Source organism: Cupressus sempervirens, chromosome 7 (assembly GCF_028749045.1).
Source record: "Cupressus sempervirens isolate cs-2001-9-10 chromosome 7, ASM2874904v1, whole genome shotgun sequence".
Classification (NCBI taxonomy): domain Eukaryota; kingdom Viridiplantae; phylum Streptophyta; class Pinopsida; order Cupressales; family Cupressaceae; genus Cupressus; species Cupressus sempervirens.
In genome coordinates, this window is record NC_143124.1 from 614,903,140 (window position 1) to 614,910,365 (window position 7,226).

A 7,226-nucleotide genomic window follows, 5' to 3' on the forward strand; every position below is an offset into this window, starting at 1 on the left:
AAAACAAATGTGTATGTGTGAGGAAGATGTCATAATGAGTTACGTGCTAGCACATAAACGATCCAACATTAGCAAATGTATATGCACATCTCACATGAACCAGATTCTATTATGCTGCAACCATTTTAAACCATTAATCAATAGCTATAAATAATACTATTTTGTTGGAATAATCAAAACAATTACCTATTCTTGGCATGAGACCGAACTTTTTTATATTGCTACACAACTATTATTGTTTATATGGAGTATGCTACACAAATGATTACAAAACCTATTATAGTTGTGCCTATAAAAGAAACGTAAGATATAGAAGAGGGAAGATTTTTATATATATCCCCACTGCTAAAGAAACTATTTTGTAGTCTTGTAGAACACACAGTAGTGTGCAGAGGTTGTTATTATTCCAAATTATAAATTCTATATTCACGTGCATGGTTAAGAAGCTATTAAATTAATTTATCTCTTCATCACTAAGAAGCTTAGGAGGCGGGTCCACTCTAAAGTCACCTAGTGATTCTTTATTTTATGGAGTGTGTTTAATTTTATTTTTATCTTTAATTTGATTAGTTTAACATTGTACAATATGTATTTAATCATAATATATTAGTCTATATATTCAATATTCGTGCTTGATTGTGTAATAATATCTATTTAATTTAATTTAATTTATTAATAATTTTTATTTTTGTGAGTTGTAACCATTTTATTATAGATTAGTTTTGTTGAGTTATTTCTATTCTTGAAGTTTCTATCGCCAAAAAGTGACAGTTCCTGTTGCTGGGATTTACTTGGTTTTTCATAGATTCAATTTCGTGTGTTATAGATGCATTCATAAACCCTCATCTCACAACTACCATCCCTTGATAACATATTGCTTGGATGCCTTTCTCAAGCTTCTGCTCTCGGATTGACATGTATAGACCAGCAGAATTCTATCACAAATTGTTAATTCTTTAATATTATTTGCCCCAGTGCTAGCCTATCACACAAGACACCAAGATTTAACATAGTTCACCCAATCCCTGGGCTACGTCTGCCAAATCGCAAGTCTAATATTATTATGATCTAGTGATTACAACTTGATTACAATCTGTAATCCCTTACAACTCAATACCACCACCAAAACCAATTTTTGCATCACACCTTATAAAATAGTCCCTAACCCTAAGCCCTTTAAACAAATATTTTTTCGCTTTAGGGTTAAAATTAGTTACAACATGTTGGCCATAAATTAGTGAATATAAACAATAACCACTTGGAAAATATTAGCCATTGGCAAATAGTATCCCACCATTGGTGAATCGTAGCCTTGAACCCTAAAGAATTTATGAAGTATGTATAGTACTTCCCTGATTAGTCACCACATATAGAAGATCAACCAAATTTGAAGAGGAATTCAACTTCTCCCTTATCACTACCTTTGTAAACATATCTGCTAGATTGTCATTGGTATGTATCTTATCCAACTTTAACTATCCATCATCCAAAACTGATCGAATGAAATGGTACCATAACTATATGTGTTTTGTCTTTGAATGTAGAGAAGAATTCTTCACAAGATGAATGACACTCTGACTATTTGTACACAAATAATTATCCCTCTGAGGGTGTCCTAATTCTTCTATGAAGAACTAAAGTCATATCATCTCCTTAGTTGCCTCTGTAGTAGCAACATACTTTGCCTCTATAGTGGACAAAGCATTAACCTTATGTAACCTAGAAACCCAGCTCATTACAACCCCACAAATAGTAAATACATAACCTCTAGTACTCCACTTGATATCAATATCCCCTACCAAATCTGAGTCAACATATCCCTAAAAATTAGTAGTAGAATCCCCAAAGTGTAAACACTTACTGGATGTACCTCTAAAATATCTGAGAATCCATTTTATTGCATTTCAATGCTCAATTCCTAAATGACTCATATACCTGCCAACGATTCCCACTGCATGTGCAATATCTGGCCTAGTACATACCATAGCATACATCAAGCTTCTTATAGTTGAGGCATAAGGTACCTTAGACATCTTGTCCTCCTCTTCTTGTGTCTTGAGACACATCTCTTTAGTTAGCTTCAAATGACCAGGTAAATGTGTGTTGACAACTTTAGCATTCTCCATAGAGAAATGTTGCAACAACTTTGCAATATAATCAGCCTAAGATAATGTTAATTTCATGGTCTTCCTATCTCTGAAAATCTTCATACCAAGGATTTGTTTTTTTGCCCCCAAATCTTTCATATAAAATGAATGTGCTAATTGTTCCTTTAACCCCTTAATGTGATTCATGTTATACCTAGCTAAAAGCATATCATCAACATATAAACATAAAATAATGTAGCTGTCATCATCCAACCTCTTAAAATAAACACAATGATCTAAATGACACCTACTATATCCATGCTCATGCATAAACCTATCAAATTTTAGATACCATTGTCGAGCTTCTTGCTTCAAGCCATATAAACTTTTCTTCAATCTGCACACTAAGTTCTCTTTACCTTTGACCTCAAATCCATGTGGTTGTGCTATATATATCTCTTCATCCAAATCACCATTAAGGAAGGTTGTTTTAACATCAAGCTACTCCAAATGCAAATCTTCAGTAGCCACAATTCTTAAAACAATGCAAATAAAAGTCATTTTAACAACAGGTAAAAATATCTCATCAAAATCTATGTCTATTTTTTCTACAAATCCTTTTACAACTAACTTGGTTTTAAATATTTTCTTACCTCCATCATCTTCTTTTAACTTGTAAACCCATTTATTTTGTAAAACTTTTTTTACCTGCAAGCAACTTGCATAAATCCCATATCTTATTTTTCAACAAAGAGTCTATTTCTTCTTTCATTGTAGACTCCCATTGAATCTTTGTATCCACCTGCACAACTTCACCATAACATTTAGGTTCACCAACATCACTAAGTAAAATAGAATGCAAGGAGAAAATCTTTCTGGAGGTCTACTTATCCTTGTTGATCATCTAACATTCACTAGGGTGTGTGGTATTTGTTGTTGTGGTTGTGGCAAATCATGAGGAATTGCTAGAACATCATCTTTTAGAGTATCATCCAGCATTACATAATCATTTTTTTTCTTCTCATGTTTCTACAACAGATCTTTGTACAACATTTCTTATTGAATATGACATCCCTACTTCTTACAATTTTATGATTTTCAAAATCCCAAAGCCTATAGCCAAATTCATTAATGCCATATCCAACAAATACATGTTTCTTTGACTTAGCTTCCAACTTGGTTCTATTTTCAAAATCTATATGAGCAAATGCTTCACAACCAAAAGTTTTGAGAAAATAATAACTCACCTTCTTATCGAAAAAAATTCCATGCTTCCTATGGAATACCACAACCCAAAGGAGTAGAGAGACCTCTATTAATTAAATATATAGTAGTATTGACAAGCTTCACCCACATGTTTAAGGGCAACCTTGCATGCAACCTCATACTTCTTGCACACTTTATTATAGTCCTATTCATGCATTCAGCCACTCCATTTTCCCATGGAGTCCTTGGAACAATTTTATGTTGATGAATACCATTAGTGGAGCAATAATCTTCAAGTTCATGACTACAATACTCACCGCTATTATCAGATTTGAGACATTTTAATTTCTTACCAATCTCATTTTCAACCAAGCATTTTCATTTCTTAAAAGTTTATCAGATTTCTGTCTAAGGAAATAAACCCATACTTTTCTAGTTGCACCATCAATAAATGTAACATAATAATGAGATCCACCAAGGGAAAATACTTGAGTTGTTCCCCATACATCTATATGTAGAAGCTCTAATTTCTTACTTTTATTTTTCTTCCTAGTCTTCACAAAAATCACTCTTTATTGTTTTCCATACATGTAACTTTCACAGAAATCCATATTGACACATTTCAAACCTAGTAGAACTTGTTTTAAATGAAGTACTTTCATATCTTTCTCACTCATGTGCCCAATTTTGTTGTGCCACATCACTATATCAGAATCTACAATAGTTATTTGTTCTGCCTACTCAACTGTAGCAATTGTTCCTAAACATATTTTTCTCTAAAATAATCAAAGTAGAAGGAACAATATGACTTGTACAAAGATATAAGATGCCTACTTTCACACCTTTTTCCACTAGAAGGGAACCTTTTGAAACCTTCTAATTTTTATCATTAAAAGTAACTAGATAACCCTCATCACCTAGTTGCCCTGTTGAAATTAAATTCTTACCTAGTATTGGAACATGTCTTACCTCATGTAGTAGCCAATGATTCTTATTCTGCAACTTAATCTTAACATTTTTCTTTCCAACAATCTGACAGGGTTCATTAGCCCCCAAATAAACAAGCCCAAAATCCCCTTGGACATAATCAATGAAATAACTTCTATGAGGTGTAGCATGAAATGAAGCACTAGGATCTAAAATCTATGAATCAACAACACTTTCTAAAGACAGAAGCAAAGCATCCTCTTCAAATTTTTTACTTATCACATTTTCCTCCTTGTTCTCTTCTGGTTTATCTCCTTCATTGTTCCTTCGAGTCCAACAGTCTTCTTTCGTATGCCCTATTTTACCATAGATTTAGCAATCTCTCAATCCTCTAGCTTGAGACGTCTTCCCCTTTGACTTTTCTCTTGATTTCCCATGATTTTCATAATTATTGCCTCTCTTAATCATTATGCCTTTGCTTTGTGTTTTTAAAGCACTTTCTAATGTAGATCCACATGAGGTTTCTTATGAGTTTCCTCACTCAATTTAACATCAATCACATTATCATATTTTAGGGTATTAGATCTAGAAACAGAATTACTCACAACCATTACCAAGTCATTCCAACTTTCAGGCAAAAAATAGGAAATCAAGAGAGCCCTAATTTCTTCATCAAAATTGATACCCATAGAAAATAAGTGACTAGTAATAGTATTAAACTAATTTGAATGATCCACAATAGATCCATTTCTATCATTTTTCATATTAAATAAACATTTCATGAGAAGTACCTTATTTGAAGCGAAGGGCTTTTTATATAATTTTTCTAGGGTTTCCATCAACTCTTTCATCATCTTCACTTTTGTAATGTTAAATGTCACTGATGGTGTCAAGCATAATCAAATGCTTCCAAGTGTCTTTATGTCTAAAATTTCCCATTCCTCATTTGTCAAAGTTCTTTAGTTTTTAGTTTTTCCTACCAATGGCTTCCATAAATCCTTCTAATAAAGATAGTTCTCCATTTGCATTTTCAATAACTGAAAGTTATGCTCATTAAACTTGTCAACCCTCAACTTACCCTTGTCTGCCATAGCTCCCACTCAACTATGAGACCTTCTTGCAGAGGATCATAAAAAAAAGGACGATAGTCTAGCTAAACAAAAATGACAACCATCTGGCTTTGATACCAATTGTTAGGATTAACTTCAAACAAAAATAACAGTTACATGCAAATATAACCAATACCAAAAAATAATAGATCACACAAAAAAGAACACAAGACACCAAGATTTAACATGGTTCACCCAATTCTTGGTCTATGTCCACCAAACAACAAATCTAATATAATTACAATCTAGTGATTACAACCTAATTACAATTTGTAATCCCTTACAACTCAATACCACCACAAGAACCTATTTTTGGATGATTTGATTGTGATGGGAGAAACTTCAATAAAAAATGCTAGGAATATTAAAAAGGCTCTTGAAAACTATGGCCAAGCCACGAGACAACTCATAAATTGAAATAAAATCTCTATTTATTTCATTAATGTTAATATGAGAAGACAAGCTAAAATCCAAAGAATTATGGGGTGTGAGGTGGGTAGTCTTCCAAAGTCTTATCTTGATTTACCTCTATGCTTTGATCCTCTTGGGTCTTTTTGGAACTCTTTGATTGATAAAATCCATACTAAGCTGGTTGGTTGGAAAGGTTCCCTCCTTAGTCAAGCCAGTAAGATAACTGTGCTAAAATCCATTATTCAAAACATTCCACTTTATGCTCTGAGTATTTTTAAGATTCCCAGAAAATTTGTTGTGGCTATTGAATAGATTCAGAAAATTTCTTATGGATAGGTATGGAAAAAAAGAAAAAAATGACACTTATTGCATGGGACAAGGTTTATAAACCCATTAAAAGAGGTGGTCTAGGGACAAGAAAGATTAATAATATGAATAATTTCGTAGTTTCTAAGATCATTTGGAGACTCTATAATGATGTTAGAGAATGGAAGGATATTTAGAATAACAAATATAACATGGAGAACAAAAGCTTTCATTATTTATTTTGTAGAGATGATGTGCAAGGTGGTTCAACTATTTGGAAATAGGCTAATGCTAGGGCTATTCAATTCTAGGATGATATTTGGATTTATGATAATGCTCTTAGTTCTGATCAGTAGTGGAATGGCTATATGATGCAATGCAATACTTCCTTTGGGTCATCGATTGCTGATAACTAGGATGGTGAAAAATGGGTGGATCTAACTAGAGTCGATGACTCTTTGAATGACCTTAATAAAATATTGAATGATGTCTTTTTAGTCAATGAGGAGGACTCTCTCATTTGGAAGTTTAATCCTGATGGATTACTTTCTTGTCAACTCTTTGTATGGTAATACCTTTGATGATTGTTATGAACCTTGCTAGGCTAAAGCCTAGTTCAAGGGCATGACCCCAAAAGTTAACATTTTCTTTTAGATTTTATCGCAGGACAAAATTCTCACTATTGACATTTTTAAGAAAAAAAGAACTTTGTCTTGTTAGTAGATGTTATCTATGCAAGGAGGAGGAGGAGTCAGTGTTGGTTAATCACTTGACCATTTATTATTCCTTCATTAGAAACTTATGGGAAATGATCTTTAGGCTATTGGATATGGAGTGGGTTCTTCCCTACAATATCCAAGATTTGTTCTTAGCTTCAAAGTCACCATCCCATAATACCTTGATTAACACTTTATGGATTTACATTTTACCTTTTTTATGCTGGGATGTCTAGAAGGAAAGGAATGATATGATCTTAAAGGGGAAGGAGTAAAATTCCAATAAGATTTTTCATAAGATCAAGAGGTTGGTAACTGAGAATTTTAGGCTAAGTGGTAAGTTCCAAGAGACTAAAGATGAGTGGGAAAGCAAAGTCATTAAGAATCGCAATGTGGAAGGGGTTGGTTATCCTCAAATTGAAAGAAGTTTGAAAAGCTATGCTAAATGGGATTGCCCACCCAAG